Genomic DNA, 17,345 nt, shown 5'->3' with positions numbered 1-17,345 from the left:
AAGGAAGGGTTGGTAGCTAGCACAAAGAGCAAGTAGATAATAACGTGATAGGGGAGGATCGGAATCGATTCAGGAAATTCTACTTTGTTACTTCACAGTGAGAGAGGCCAATGAGGGTAGGATGGCAGGTCTGCCAAAAACAGAAGAATCAAAGTCTAATAAGCTTGTCAAGTTGAAGGAAAACCTGGTGGTCAATAAATTCAATGATCTCCCATTTTAACAGAGAGATAGTTCAAGTCTGAGAAGTGATGTGGCTTGCTGAGGATTAGACGACTGGTGAGGGAGAAAGCCAGGCTTTGTACCAAGAGATTCTGCTTTCCATTAAGAATTCTTTCTACTATTCTCCCAACTCCCTCTTTTCAAGGTGGATCCAGATGGTAATGGAATCTACTTGGGGTCTAGCTTCTTTTGCTTTATTACGGGACATTTGGAAAGGATGGGGGAGACTTTGATGACCAACAGGAACTAAAACTTTGGCTTAAGCAGAAATAAGCACGAAGATATTAAATACTCTATAACCAGATCAAGTTGATGTGGCTGAGGAGGGTGGGGGAGACAGGGGTTGGACACTCATACAGAAACAAAGCAGAGGGCTGAATATCAGGAAGTGATGGTTGTTTGTCAGGAAAGTCTAAAAGAAGGTCTTAGAACAATAGCTTTGCATGTCAGGTGCAGATACATAAGGGCTGAAGGTTGTCGGGGGAGAAGGTGAGTTTCATTAACAAGGTTCACTGATCTCTGTCATGTGGGCATGTGGGGACTTCCCAAACACATTTACCTGGGAAGTTTTCCACTTCCTCTGGGTCTTAAAAGTACCCTGTGCTCTGAACAGGGCTTTCCACTCTGGTCCAATATTTTCGTCTCACTATCAGAAGGCAACAACTGATACATTCAAACCATCAAAGAGAAAATAGCAGTTTTTTTTTTTAACAGAACTGTCTGGACGTGTGAGTTCTTCTTCTTTCTCCTATCCTCAAGTAGACTTTTTCTACATATAACTTTTATTATGTTCCCAGTTTCTAAAGCCAGCAGTTCTTTTTAAAAGTTTTGGCCAATTAATAATGAGTTTCTTTAAAAAGCTGTACTAGTAAAAAAGTATAGGATTGACACAACAATAGAAGACACATAGGACAATGAAATAGAAAACAATGCTCCAAGTCAGAATCAAGTAATTTGTAACAAAGCAAATACTACAGGGCAGTGGAAACAATGATCTTTAAAATAAATGTTGTTGGATTAAATTTTCATATGAAAACATTATCTTGACCCCTATTCCATGCCATATACAAAAATCAATTCCACATGGATTGCAATCTAAACAAAATTTTATAAAAAGTAAGATAAAATTTTAAAATGTACTCGAAACAAAAAAGTAAAACAGCAACATTTTAAGAAGAAACATAGAAAAACATCTTTCTGACCCTTGAGTAAACAGAGATTTCTAAAACAGGGAGCTAATTGTAAAGAAAAATAACAGATTAGATAATTTGAAAATTAAGAGCTTTAATTCATTCAAGAATGACCCAAAAAGGATGAAAAGGTAACCCACAGAGTGAGACAAAATATTTGCAACACATATCTGACAAAGGGCTTATGTCCTGAATATATAGAGCACTGTAAATCAATAGGAAAATGATTAACAAACCAGTAGGAAAAAAAATGGGCAAAATACTTGGACAAGCACAAAAAAGTGTATCCAAGTGGCTAATAAATATATGAAAAGATACTTAACATTATTCTGAGAAATGCAAATTTAACCATGATGTGTTACTATTACACAAAAATAAAAAAGTCCGAAAATAGGAAGTGTTGTAAGGACACGGCATAGTCAGAACTCTTTTCCTACTGATGGGAGTACAAATTTGTGCAAGCAGTTTAAAATGCTATTGATAGATTTACTGTAGCTGAACATAAGCATATCCTATAATCTAGCAATTCTATTCCTAAGCATATAACCCATAGAACTGCATGCATATGTTCATGAAAAAGAAATGCTAAACGTTCGTAGTAGTACTATTCAGAAACTACAAGTAAGCTGAAAAATAGTGGAATGGTGAAATAAATTGCAGTATTTTCTTACAATGTAATTCTATGCAAAGAGAACAATGTAACTATACACAAAAATATGGATAAATAAATTTATATTAAATAAATGCTAAAGAAAATGTATAGCAAAGAGTTTATATTGTTTGATCATATGTATGTGTGTATGTGTATATATATTTACAACACAGGTAAACTCATATACTGGTAGAAGACAGGAAAGTGGGTTTTATTTTTGGAACAGTGACTTGAAGTAGACAAAGTGGAATTCTGGGATGCTGGTAGTGTTGTTTCATGATCGGAATTTTGGTTTTCTTGAAAATGTTCAATTTGTGAAAATTCATCAGCCTAAATGACTATAATTTGTGTATATATTCATGTTATACTTGAATAAATTATTTTTCAACTGTGGAAAAAAAAATGAGTTTCTGCCATGTAGCTGATTCCATTTAATCAATGAAATCATCAGAAACATTGAGTCTAACATCGTGATTAAAATTGTCACCATTCTAAACCACTGATAGTTTCTAAAAATGTCAGATGAGCAGCAACCAGGATAACAATCACTAATGGCAACGAAACTCCCTGAGTGTCCCCCACACTTTAACCCTCAAGGTTGAAGTTCAATTACATCAATGAAAGCTCACAAACTGAATGAGAGGCATGGGGCTTAACTTTTTCACAGATACAGTACCCAGTTCAAATCAGCCAATGCAGCTTTCCAACCCCATGTGTCTTCCCAGCTTCTAGAAGAGAGAATCCTGCTTGAGGGGTGTGCTTAAATTTTTGGTGCCAGTGCCTCTGATTCACTGTGTTCTTCCTGAACTGTAGCTCTTTACCAATTGTGTATTTCCACGTTAAGAGAAAAGAAGATGAGGGACACAGTTTTTTCTGGTGACAATGGAAAAGGCTTTTACATAATCTTGCCTGCTGTGTAGTGCCAGTTTAATACAACTCCATTATCCCTTACCACAGTTATCAAATACAGAAACTCTGAAAATCAAAAGTTTTTTTAAAAAAAATTAGCAGCATATTTATTTAGTGGCAAAACCTGACTTGAACTGATATGACACTATTTGGAGTCTATTTACCTCACTTAATGTGAATATCTCTGCTTTTTGTTGTAGAAATCTTAACGTGTTTGATTAGGGGGAGCTGCCCTAGATCCCACTGAGGGTCACTACATACTATATGTGTAGATGCACTGTGTTACCTCTATAGAGTCTGAAAAAAAATCTGAATTCCAAAACTCAACTGACCAAATTAATTTTAGATAAGGGATTGGAAAGCTGAAAAAGTAAAATTCAGGTATTTCCTAAGCCTACAGAAAGTGATTTTGAAACTACCTCTGTTTAAATAAGCAATTCTTATTGTATGGCCCATACACTCAAACTGCTTTTTCCATAGCAGATCCTGTTTGGGTTTTTATTTCATGTTATTTTAATTTAATTTAATCTAACTTTACTTTTCAGTTTGGGAACTCATGAAACACCAGCAGATTGAGAACACTGGAGACACTGGCCACACAGCTTTTCTGATGCTGTTAGTACTGTGTTTTGTGGCTGATTAATTACCTGGCTACTTTTTTGTGATGAGAGACATATTTATCCAAAGAACATTCAGTACTTGGCTTATTTGCTCAGACAGCCAGCAAAGGACCTAATTGTGAAAAAACAAATGCTGTTTATTTGATCCATGCTCATTGCACACCCCAACACCCTGTTTCTCATTCAATACCACTGCAAACACAAAACTATGCATGGATCTTACACACTCTTAAAAATAACCACTTAAAAAAGAGAAAAAAAAATAGTCTCACATCTTCTAAGGTGTGTTCTAACAATGAAGCCTTTTTTGCTTTCAATGTATTGCTTTACTTTTCACAGTTTGGGTTGGAACCAGAACTCTATTTAAAATCAGCATATTCGTTTTTAGTTGATTTTCACAAGGACAGTGGTTTTACTTTGTGAAAATTGGTACCAAATTATGTATGTTAGGCTTCTGGACAAAGACTGTTAAGTAGATACGATCCCTTATTGATTCTGATACTGAATTCCAAAAGGAAGAGAAAATATGAACACAATCCTAACATCAAAAGGCCCTGTTGTGGCCAGAAAGAGTTTTTAAAATATTTACTATGTACATGATTTTCTGTTCGTGACGCCCATCTTGGGTGTGTAACTTCCAGTTAGAGTGAGAGGGGTTCTATGGCCTGGGAATATTCAATTCGACTTTTAGTTGATAGGACAAGAAGACTTTCGAGCATAAAAGCCAAATGCACTGGCTTTTATTGTCCTCACTGAAAACAGAAAAGAAAGCAGAATTTGGACTCAGTATATTTTCAGTTTATAGACTGAAAACCAACTGAAGTTCATTTACAAGTGGACACTGACCTGGGAGGTGTGCAACCTGCATATATTCCTCTGTGTGCATTTAAAATGCATCTCATTTAAAAGAGGACTCTTCAGAAGTCCACCGGCAATGAATATTTTTGTGTATAGTCCTGAGCTCTCAATAAACAGCTGGTTCTTTCAGTGGAAACCTCAGTGGGGAGGAAAGCAGAAACCACGAAGCCACAGGGATGTTACAACTCCCACGAATTAGTGCTACTTCAGAAAAACAACCACCAACCTTTAAACAGCTCAAGCAAAATGTCAAGTGAATCAAGTACCCACCACACGCTAAGCCTGAGTTATGAAAATGTTAACAAATAGCTAGGTGTATTATTAGTGAAGAAAAGGAAACACATTGCAATTGATGGCAGCTGGGCAAATGATTAAAACACCTACATAAACCAGACCTAAAAAACAATTTGGCAATACGGGAGAGAATTGCAGCCCTCTTCCTTTTAGAGTCACAACATTTTTAGGAGTGTTTCTATTAATCCTTTAGCCGTAATTGTGTTCTTTTAATCCAATGTGAGGAGCTTAGCTAGTGGGACTGGTAAACACATTGCCTAAAGGTAACTGTGAAACGCTCTGCCTGGATTTGAAATAGATGCGCATCCTGAATGCTCATCTCTCTATTCACCTCTCACGTAATTTCCTTGTCGCCTATTTAAGCTAAGTGTTTTTTCCTACTTTTCTTAGAGGTATATTAACTTAAAAGGCCTATAGAACTCAGACTATATCCATGCTGGCATGGCACACTTTACTCATTCTTAACTAGATTTTAGTATTATAATTAAAGTAGGAAATATACATACAAAATAGCAGAACAGGTAAACAGTGAAAATAATTATCCCTCCCATTCCACATCGTCCCACAGGGAGCTACTATTTAAAGGTTCTTAAGTATATTTTCTATGCAGATTATTGTGCCCTGTTATCCTCTTCAACAGATTTCTTTTTTTCTCTTAATAATATACCTTAGAGTTCTATGTCAGTATATAGGAAGATGCCTCATTTACAAAAATGGCTGCAAGGCAATCCCTTATATGAATATACCATGATTTATTGAATCAGTTTCCTGTTAATGGGCATTTTAGAATATTTCTAGACTCACTACTAATAGCAACGGACACATATCTTTCATACACATGTTAGTCATATCCACAGGGTAGATTCCTACAAATGCAATTGCCAGGTCAAATAATATCTGAATTTAAAAATTTGAAAGATATTTCTAAACTGTGCTTCAAAGAGAGTGTACCAATGTATATTCTCATTAATATGGTTTGAAATTGCTCATTTCCCCACATTTTTGCCAGTGATGTGCACTACCATTTTTCTTTTTGCAAAATGAAAGTTAAAATGGTATTTCACAATTGTTTTAAATTTTTATATTAAGTTATAAGAGAAATTGAGTATTTATTCATATGTTCTGAAGCTATTTATGTTTTATTTTTGTCAAACTATTTATTCATGTCCTTTCCCTTTTTTCTATAGGTTTATTTAATTTTTTGCCTATTTACTTTTTTTAAAATTAATTTATTTATTTTTGGCTGCATTGGGTCTTAGTTGCTGTGCACTGGCTTTCTCTAGTTGTGGTGAGCGGGGGCTACTCTTTATTGCGGTGCGTGGGCTTCTCACTGTGGTGGCTTCTCTTGTTGCAGAGCACGGGCTCTAGGCGCGCGGGCTTCAGTAGTTGTGGCACGCGGGCTCAGTAGCTGTGGCTCGCAGGCTCTAGAGCGCAGGCTCAGTAGTTGTGGTGCACGGGCTTAGCTGCTCCGTGGCATGTGGGATCTTCCCGGACCAGGGCTCGAACCCGTGTGCCCTGCATTGGCAGGCGGATTCTTAACCACTGCGCCACCAGGGAAGTCCTATTTACTTTTAGAACAGTTTTTAAATGATAAAAAATTTCAACCTAAACACAATCATACATGTTGAAAATCTTTTCTTGTTTTGAAATTAGGATATTTTTGGCTGGAAAAAATATTTAGGTAGGGGAGTTTATCAATATTCCCCCTGGATCAGTGTTTAATTGCTTTTTATCAAAAGACAGAGAGATGAATGACTAAATTATTTTATGTAGTTAAAACACAAAACAAAGTTTTAATTGTCTTTCAAGAATAAATACATTTTAGAGGGTTTTTATTTTAAAATATCGGATTGTAATTATTTTTATCTGTAATATGTAAGCAAACCTTAGTTCTTATTTTTGAGAGTGTTAATTAATTCGCCGCAGTCTGAAATGGGAAATTTGTTTCCACTGGTTTCCTTGTAGATTGAAAAGTAGCAGTCACCTCAAGAATCTTTGGGGTACCTGGTACAGAAGGGAGACTAAGCAAGACAGAGGGTCTTTTATCTAAGAGCCCCATGGATTCCAGTTTGCCCAGCTATGGGGTTCTGGCAGAATCAATAGGGCCTGCAATGTAGTAGATCACAAGGCAGCCTCTCTCAAAGCTGTTTTTAAGGCTTAAATTGCTTGTTGCATCTTAAGTTGTCTTACAGCTTTCTGTTCACCTCTGACAACTTGACTGAATTGTACACCCCTGGAGGTTCATGGCTTTGTCTCTAACATAGACTGCTTAATTAACACCCCAGCCTGTGCTGGAATTCATCCTTCTAAAAGTATCTAAATAGAAAATACATAATTGTAAAACAATAAATGAGGAGATTCCACTACCAGAAGAAAACGTAACTTGAGCCAATGAAATGCCAGTGACAGCTGACAAAATCAGTAGTGGAAGACATAGTAAACTTTCATTGTCATTTGGGGAAAATGTATGTGATTCATGACTAAAATAACAGATATCCCACTACCACTTGCCAAATTTGATGTACATTCTTGTTCCCTAAGTTGCCTTTTCTCCATAAATGTTTGCTGTTTAAAATGAAAACCTCTGCAAACATTAAAGAGTGAACTTGTATTGTCTGATTTCTTTTTCTAAACTCAGACTGCCTTTATAGTCAGTAGCATACTAATTTGCACCCAACACTTCTCTGCTTATATCATAGGTGCTACTTCAGCTCCAAGGATACCGTGACAGCCTTAAAGGAGGAGCCATGTTATGAACTTTATCTTCCCATTGTGTCTAGTGAACTGCAGGATAAACAGATCTCAGCATCACTGATTAGTTGTACTTAAACTAAATACTTGTTCACATGACTGCCATCTAGAGACCCATCATCTCAACAAAAGCTTTGAAAGGTTTCTCAGAGTGACAGGACAAAACTACAGCATAAGTTCGGAAAAATTAATCATTCTTATCTTCAGGTCCAAAGATGTTACCAGGGTTTCCTTCCTGGTCCTGGAAATGTAAAACGCAAGCGTTAGCGGAATTCCTAAGCAGCATGTGGGATAAACCGCTGTACAACTTACTATCAATAGGCACAACAGGAAGCAGAAATGGCAAGATTCATTTCCCTCTATTTGACTAGTTCAAATGAGTTTCTTCTCTGCGTAGAGTAATATATGCAGCTCTCCAGCAGAAATGAGAAAATGTGAATGTCATCTTCATCACAGTTCAAAGGAAATATTAGAACCTGTACTGCTTTCTGTGTGTATGCTCGTATGTATCTCACACACACACACATATGTGTGTGTGCGTGCACCCCGATCCAGGCAAATACCTCCATTTATATCCTCCAAGCTTGCAGCTACAGGCTAGTTATTTTTGGAGATTTTTCCTGAAAGCATGTAAATCTCTCTGGCTGAGGCTAAGTTTTGCCTCCACTTTGAAGGCCTTCTTGGAGGTGCTGCCTTAATCTACAGGCTAGATGGATTTTCTGGATATCTGGACTTTTGTGTACATGAAGATTTAACCCTCTAGAAGCCAGACTCCTTGTCTGGGTCACTGAGCCCCTCCTGTTCCATTCTGGTCCCCAGATCATGTGCAGATCCTGGTCCAGGGATGTGGGCCAAGAATGTGGCCATCAGCTGTCCCACGAGGAGACTAAGAGCATGGGCCTCACAACCACTGGCTGGGCCCAAGCCTCTGATCAGCAGGGAGACCCTGGACAAGGCGCTTCACCTCTGAGTCTCAGGTTCCTAATCTACTAAATGGGGTGATCGGAGTGATGATTAAATGAGATCATCTCTTTAATATGTTTAGAAAAACGCCTGGCACAGAGTAAGTCCACCATAACTGTAGATACTGTGCTTTAGTTTCGTCCTTCAGATTTGCATCAGGGCAAAAGTGGCAGGGCACGGTTCTGGTGAAGCCCACCAGGGAACATGTCTATCAGCTGGGTGGCAGTTGGGTGGTCCATGGGACCAATCTCTGGTTGATAAAGCCTGAGACTGCAGCATCACAATTGCAGATAACCGCAGCAGGATGTGGAGAAACAGGAACATTGCTTGTAGGAATGTAAAATGGTGCAACCATTTTGAAAAACAGTTTGGCAGTTTGTTAAATTATTAAACATAATTATACCATACAACCCAGAAATTCTACTCTTAGAAATGAAAACTTGCACATAAATGTTCATAACAGCGTTATTAGAAATAGCCAAAATGTGGAAACACCCAATCTCCATCAACTGGTGATTGGATAAACAAAATAAGGTATATTCATATTATAGAATACTATTCAGCAAACTACTGGTCAGATAGCTGCAACATAGATGAACCTCAAAAATATTATGTTAAGTAAAAGAGACTAGGGACAAAGGTCATATATTGTATAATTCCATTTATATCAAACGTGCAGAAAAGGCAAATCTATATAGACAGAAAGTAGACTAGTGGTTGCCTAGAACTGGGGGATGGGAGTAAAAATAACTATAAATTGGCATGAGGAATATTTTTGAGGTGATGAAAATATTCTAAAATTGGATTTTGATGATAGCTGCAAAACTCTGTAAATTTAATAAAAATCATTGAGGTTTACACTTAAAATGAGTGAATTTTATGGTATGTAAATTACACATCAATAAAGCTGTTTAAAAAAATGTTTCCACAAAGAAAACTGTAGGTCCAGATGGTTTCCCTGTGAATTCTACCAATAATCTGAGAAAGAAACATCACCAATATTATAAAAACTCTTACAAAGAACAGAAACATAGGAACTACTTCTCAAATAATTTGTGTAGGCCAGCAGAACTTTTATACCAAAACTGAAAATGGCATAACAAGAAGGGAAAATTATAGGCCAATTTTCTCCATGAACATGGATACAAACTTCCTAAACCAAAAATCAGCAAATTGACTCCAGCATTATATAAGATAATAATATATTACAATGTAGATGGGCTTAGGTTGAGTAAAAACTGAAAATCATCCCATGTTTCTGAGAATGCAAAAAAAAAAAAAAAAATAACATTTTTTCATGATAAAGGAAGAAAGACCTCTTAGCAAACTAATAATAAAAGAAAGTTTCCTTAATTCATTAAAGGTTATCTATAAATAACTTACAGCAAACATGGTGCTTAATGGTGAAATATTGAAAGCTAAGCACCTGAAATTAGAAATGAGATGAAGATACCTGGTATTAATTTCTATTAATATTGCTCTACAGATTGTAGCTAATGAAATTTAAAAAGAAGAGAAATAAGATATAAAGGTATAAATGAAGGAAGACTGGAAAGCTGCCATTATTTACAAATGATTGTGTATGTAGAAAAATCCAAGAATATCTAGTTAAAGAGTTAGAATTAACTCATGAATTTAGCAAGAACACTGGATAAACATCAGTTTATAATAAGCATTAATTATATTTCTGTATACTAGTGACTAACAATTAGAAGATGAATTGTAAAAAAGATACTGTATATAGTAGCAAAGAGCTCAAGGTACCATGTGTGACAGCAAGAATAAATAGCAGAGGGACTTCCCTGGTGGCACAGTGGTTAAGAATCCACCTGCCTGCAGGGCACACGGGTTCGAGCCCTGGTCCGGGAAGATCCCACATGCCACGGAGCAGCTAAGCCCGTGCGCCGCAACTACTGAGCCTGAGCTCTAGAGCCTGTGAGCCACAACTACTGAAGCCCATGAGCCACAACTACTGAAGCCCGCGAGCCACAACTACTGAAGCCTGCGTGCCTAGAGCCTGTGCTCCACAACAAGAGAAGCCACCTCAGTGAGAAGTCCGTGCACCACAACGAAGAGTAGCCCCTGCTCTCTGCAACTAGAGAAAGCCTGCGTGCAGCAACGAAGACCCAATGCAACCGAAAATAAATAAAAATAAAATAAAAATATAAAATGTCAAATAAAAAAAGAATAAATAGCAAAGAGCAGAATCAACTTTAGGAGCACTTCAGGTATCAGAATTATCAAATGAAGACTATGAAATAACTATTTCTATATTTAAGAGACTAAAAAGCCTTAAAATATAAGCAAGGAAAGCAGACTGCAACAAAAGACTAAGGAGAATGAAAAAGAAACAAATGTGTATTCCAGAAATTTTTAAATGGATATAAAAATTTAAAAGATAAAGATAAGATTAAATAGACAAAGATTTAGTGTACTAGAAGATGAATATAAGTCTACTTCTAAAATGTAACATAAAGAGAGTGATAAAAGCGTTACGAAGAAATGAAAAGACACGGAGTCAGGATGAGGAACTGTAGAATGGGGACAGTAACTTCTGAAGAGGCAATACCCAAGAAGTGTTAGGGGCACTTAAAAGACACCAATACTTGGGTGTGGATATAAGTGAATATTATGACAATGTTTTTGAGTGAAAGAAAAAAATAAAGTCACAAACAAATATGTATAGTTTGATTTCATGTATATAAACTTTAAAAACATACAAAACTAGATGATCTAATGTTTAAGAACTCAGAGATTATGAAACTATTGAGAGAAGCAAGAGAATGGTAGTTGCAATTCAGGATGCTCATTGCCTTTGAGTGATGAGATGGAGGTGGGATCCCCAAGGTTTCGGGGGGCATGGGTAGTGCTCTACATGTGCAGCTAGGTTGTGGGTACACGGGTAATTGCAACATTATTTATCTTTATACCCTTTCCAAATATGAGAGTAGGTTTGGGCAGTTCACAGAAGAAGAAACAGAAGTTGCTTTTTAAATGTGAATGCATAGCCAATATTACTCAATGTACAAAATATAAATTAAAACCATAAGTAAGCATTTTGCACCTATTGGATTTAGATAAAAATTTTAAAATGTGATAATATACAGTTCACCAAAGGTTAGGGGAGAAGACACTTATACGTTATTGGCTAAAGTGCAAGATGGTTCAAACAATTCATAGCGCATGTGGTAGTATTGTTTATAATCCTAAAACACTCGAAACTCATCAATGTCCATCAGTGGAAATTAATTAAGTGAACTGTGGCGATCCGTACAATCTAACACTAAATAATGAAGTAGGTCTGTATGTGCTGAAAGAGGATGACCTCCAAGAAATACTATTCAGTGAAATAAGATGCAGAATAGTATGAATTCTTGGTATGCGTCTATTCATATAAAAGATAAATATATGTATTGTATGTTTGGAGAGGTATGAAGTATTGCTAGAAGGATAGCTACACAAAGGAAAACGTGTAAAAACAGTTAACTCCCGGGAGTAATGGAACAATGGTTCTAGGCTGTCAGGTGCACTTTCTTTTCACTATCATCCCTTTTTTTTAACCTTCTGTATTTTATATCATATGCAAAACTCATCTTTCAATTGAAAAAAGTCATTTGTATACTAAGATTCATATATGTACAGGGCTGTAACATGGTCATAATACAGGGGAGCACGTGTTTGTCTAAGTCACTGTAAAAATACCCTCTATATTTGGAATTTATAACTAAAGCAATAATTCAAAATCTCTTAACAAAAGTGAGTTTTTGTTTTATTTTACACTACTCAAGTGTTATCAGGAAGAAAAACCTATTGCATGAAATTTCTAGTGCTGCCTGGGTTTAACTTGCTTGGAAACAATGAAAAAAATGCTGTTTCAAATGTTAAAAAAGAAAAAAGCTTTGCTGAATTCTCTCCTTTGAAATGTATAAAATACAAAGGCAAACAACAGAAATAATTTTAAGATACCTGTTTTGGGATCCCCTCTCCAAAACCAGGTATGTTATTTAATTTCACTTTTTATCAGTTATTCATTTGGGGTCAAACTTTCTACAGTTCCATAATAGAACTTGCCACTCTATTTTCAGAGGCGCAGATGGTGGGAAAACGTTTCACGAGTAAACCATTTTATTTGAGTGGAACTGAATTAGCTTTTCCAACTCACAATTTCCAAATACGAAGTCAGAAATGAAATACACCCTTCTACAACCTAGTGGTGTGGCTCTGGGAAAATCATAGCAGCTCTCAGAAATAGTCTCCTCTGCACATGAGAATGCCCAATACCTTTGTTGTACTGTTGTGAGATTAAATCCTGTGGCACATTCCTCTGAAAGTACCTGCCAGCTGCCTGGCACACCTTTGAGTCCCCAGCCCTGGCCGCCTCCAGCATCACTGGACAGCGTCTAAAAATATCAACATCTGGCCCCATGGAGGCCAACTGAATCAGCATCTCTGGCCCTAGACCTTAGCATCTGCACTTTTCAAAGCTCCCTGGATGATTCTCATGTGCAGCTACAGTTAAGAAGCCTGGACTAACTCCGGACCAGGGCCTATCCTATCTTCCAGCTAGCTATTAAAAACACTGACATTTTTACTGATAAAACACCAATGAAGTTGTGAGGATCCACAAGCAAACAAACCGAGCACTAATTTGTTTGTGGTGGCATATGTGCTCCTCGTACATTTTTGATTCAAGAAACAAGAACTGCCTTTGCTAACCTGCTGGGATGCCACCAGCCACGTTATCAGCCTCCGATAAGGTGGAAGTGACATTTTTAAGGGAAGAGTAAGAAGGGAAGTAGGAGGAAAGGAACTTGTGTTTTAAAAGCAGAAAAGACATATAACAAACGAGCATGCTCTGGGTATCAGTTTTTCCAGGTCAGAATCAAGCCTAATGGCATGGCATATGATATGGCATATTTCTTTCCATGTCAATGATAGCTACTCTTTAAAATGACTACAGGTCCTTTCTCCCAGCCACACTTAGCACTCCCTACATCCCTTTACTTGCTTGCTGTTTTGTGCACAATAGTTTACTGATTTTTTTTTTTTTTTTACTGTATATTTGCATTAGAACCTAAATTTCATGAGAGAAGCTTTAGCATCTCAGTTAGTTCTTACCCTGTTGAATTTTCTTCCTAAACTTCTCCAAAACAAGAGATCTACCCCCTAAGGCAACACCTTTTTTTTTTTTTTTAAAAAAGAGATTATGGCATGTATCAAAGTACAGCACAATAGGAAAAACACAAACTAGAGGAAAGTGTTTTGAAACAATCATTTAAAAAAGAAAAAAAAAATGCTTTCCTCAGTAATAGCATTTTCCACACATGAAGCATTCTTTCCTACATTTTGCCTTAGTTTGATTAAAATGCTTGTTTCCAATTCTGCTGGATCCTCCAAAACATTTTTCTCTGGCCATCCCTTGGAGGTCACCATTACTCTCACTGGTCTCTAATTCTCTGGTATGGCTCTGGTTCCTCTCTTTAATAATTGGATTCTGCCGGCTGTTTGCTAGCCTTCAGCGTTTCCTCCAAAACTAAGTGAACTTGTAACAATATAAAATAAAGCTTTTCCTCCTTTTATCTTTACTTTCTTTAGAGTCTTACCAAGAATCTTGTTTACTCCTGAGGGCTACAACAAATTATCCTTTCCCGGTTGTTTACAGGAGAAACCACATATGTGCGTTGTGTAACTTTAAGCAGTTCAACATGTCATTCCGTTAGTAAAGGGAGCAGCTGACCTTGCTCCAGAAACCTGGCATCAGAGTCAGTGTTTTCACGAGTGTTTCACCCACTGAGCTGTGTGTACGACTTTGGCCAGACACCTTCACCTGAATGGACCCCAGTTCTACATCTCACTCATGAAATGCTAGCCAAGGTCATGTCAAACTTTTTTTCTCTATATAGAGTTCATGGTCATTTTATGGAAATATATTCACTACGTGTAAATCACTGAGTGAGCTTGCTGAACTGAGTAGGGTACAGTCAGCATGAACTTGTCTCCCACCAGCCCTGTGAGACTCTCTGTAGGAGAGAACTCTTCCTCCTCTACACATCATCTCCAACAGGCCCAAGAGGTCGGGAAAGGTGTGTTTTCTGTGTTAAAACTTCTGTATTAGATACTGTAGTCAAAATCTAAATTTTAATATCATATCCAATGTAGTAGAGCTTCTTTCCTGTTCCCTAAGTTCAAGTCTGACCTGGCGTTTGGAGAGTAGCAGTGAGAAAGGAGAAACAAGACGAACTTTCTTTAGGCTGGTATTCTGCCAGCCCACGCCAGCCCTGCCGGGCGTCCTTGCTGTGGCTGGTCAGCATGCGTGCCCCACCAATGGTGAGACACTTTGAATATCACACCTGGCTTTTTCACTCTCCTTTGTCTCCCAACGTCTCTGCTGCTTCCAGCCAGAGCTTTTAGTACTTTCTTAGATAGCAAATGTCTTCTGCCTGTCCCAGTAAATATCCAAATGACGGCTCTGCTGTACAGCACATGAACTGGCTTTTCGAGATGCCCATGCACATGCCCTTCTTAGTTAAGATCCTTTCAGGACGTCTGAAGCCTGGCTACCTTTCACAGTGTCCTATGGGAAAGCACATACACTGGCTCCTCCAATTTGGGGAAATGCAGCTTCAACCACTACTGGTCTGTCCTCTCTGTTTTTGCAGTCACCACCATCCAGCCTTGGGCCTTCAGACTTTTCCAAGTGAGAGGCAGACACCAGGCCCCGTGCCCCTCCCCAGGCTTCGAGGGACATAAATCAAACTCTCAAGACTGATTTTGTATGGGGGCACCTAAAAGTCTCATCGCTCTTCCAACCAGAGGGAGATGCCAGTCTGTCTCTTGCAGATGCCATAATATTTAGTGGTGGGACCATATTCACTTGGCATAGAAGGGGGAATTACCCTCTCCCCTTCCTAAGGAAGAGAAAAGAGAGCTGTCAGTCTCCTTCAAAGGAAGTTTCCTTCACCAAAGTTGCTTTTGAATGCCTGTCTTCTCTTACCTGGGCTGTTGGAGTGATGGTAGCTGAAGTTGCTTTTGAATGCCTGTCTTCTCTTACCTGGGCTGTTGGAGTAATGGTAGCTGAACTGGGTTGCCACCTCCAGCAAAGCCCATGGGGTTACGTTCAGCCCTTTTCTTTAGTATGCTGGAAAACTTTTTCACCCCTTATACCTTTCACAGCTTTAGAACTTTTGCATAACAAAAAAGTGACATTCCCATTTGACTACATTTCACAATCTTTTCTCTTGCATGTATTTTTTAGAAATGCTTAAAGGATACTTGGGACCTTAGAATTACTCATTTTATCATTGAGCAATCTAAGGAAAATACTTATTCTCTCTAAGTCTCAGTATATTATACGTAAAATGAGCTAACAAGAAATTACCTGACATGATAATTATGAGATTAAATGAGATAATCTATGAGAATTCTAGGTAAACTTTTTAGTGCTATTCAAAGATTACTTAGTATGGTAAATATAACCTAAGTAAAGTGGAAATCAAAGGCAGGTATTAAAGTAATTCAGGCTTACAAAGCATCTTCCAGTAGGTAATATACATAAAGATACACACCTGAATAGTCTGAGGCTTATAAACAGCATCACATACCCTAAACCTCAACCTACTCTTAGATGACACTAAAATGTTTTAAAATTGATACACAAGAAGGAGGAGGAGGAGGATAAAGAAGCGAGGAAGATGGAGGGAAGGAGAATTATTAAAGAAAGGAAAAGAAACAACAACACTTGAAAATGTTCATTGTGGCAACACAAAAGCCCCTTCTCATGGTGTATGATTACCAGCTCGTTTTCACTTCTCAAACATCTATTCAGATCTTGCCATCTAGCCTCTCTTCCTGCCTTAGCATATCTAAAATGTTTTCTTTCCAAAATGCTAAAACTGACATATATGTAACTCACAGTTTTCCAGCTATTTTTTTTTTTGTCTCTCCAATTAAAATTTTGAGATGCAGGCTGATCTTTCTATTTCTTCTGTGGCCCTTGCAATGCACAACAGATGGTTAAGTCCACAGGTGACAATAAGAGTATATTCATTTGTCTTCATTCAAATCAAAGTGTGACATAAACCTAGGCTGAGAACCCTCAAGGTAAATTCATTTCTGTAGCAGATTTCATAAATTCTACAGAAAATGCTAAGGTGCTCAAAAAAATATACAGGTTGGATAAGCAGATAATATAAATGAGCACAGGCAACTGAGGTGACATGGGAGCCTCTGAGACCCTTCGTGCCTCCAGTAAGAGTGGAAATACCATGCGATATTTTCGAACTTCTGTTTTTGTATCAGCACTTCAGAGGAAAGAGAGCATATTATTTATATACACACACAAATATCTGCCAAATGCAGGGAGCCATGTCACTATATATATTAAGAATTATTTTTCAATACCAGAAAAACTTACTTTACTTTCAGGTTCAGTCTTGATTTGCACTAATCTTTTCATTCTTGCCTGCTCTGAAGCACAGATTATATTATTTCTGTTTGGTAAAGTGTTAATTCCTAAATGTGCAGAGTTATAAACAGTTTTTTTTTAAAAAAAGAGGTTAAACCAAAATAAGCGCTTAAGAAATTACTCTGAATCAAGGACTACGCTGTCAATTTACATTTTTTACCTTTTAAAGTCACAACACCCCTTCAAAATAGCCACAATAGACCTTGGGAAACAGGCTCAGGGAAGGTAAATAATTTGCCGAAGGCCACAGAGATCTATTTGATTGCAAAGTCTGTTTTTTGATCACTATTCCATTTTGCACCCCCTAGCTCATAACCAGGGCAAACGAGCATTTGGCCATTAATACTCTGCCTCTGAGTGGCTGGAAAAATGAAGTAACTCATCCCACCAGAGTCATTCAACTAAAATGTTTTTGCTTTGTTTGT

The sequence above is a fragment of the Balaenoptera musculus genome, chromosome 6 (assembly GCF_009873245.2).
Source record: "Balaenoptera musculus isolate JJ_BM4_2016_0621 chromosome 6, mBalMus1.pri.v3, whole genome shotgun sequence".
In the NCBI taxonomy this organism is placed as follows: Eukaryota; Metazoa; Chordata; class Mammalia; order Artiodactyla; family Balaenopteridae; genus Balaenoptera; species Balaenoptera musculus.
This window is presented reverse-complemented; position numbering follows the sequence as displayed.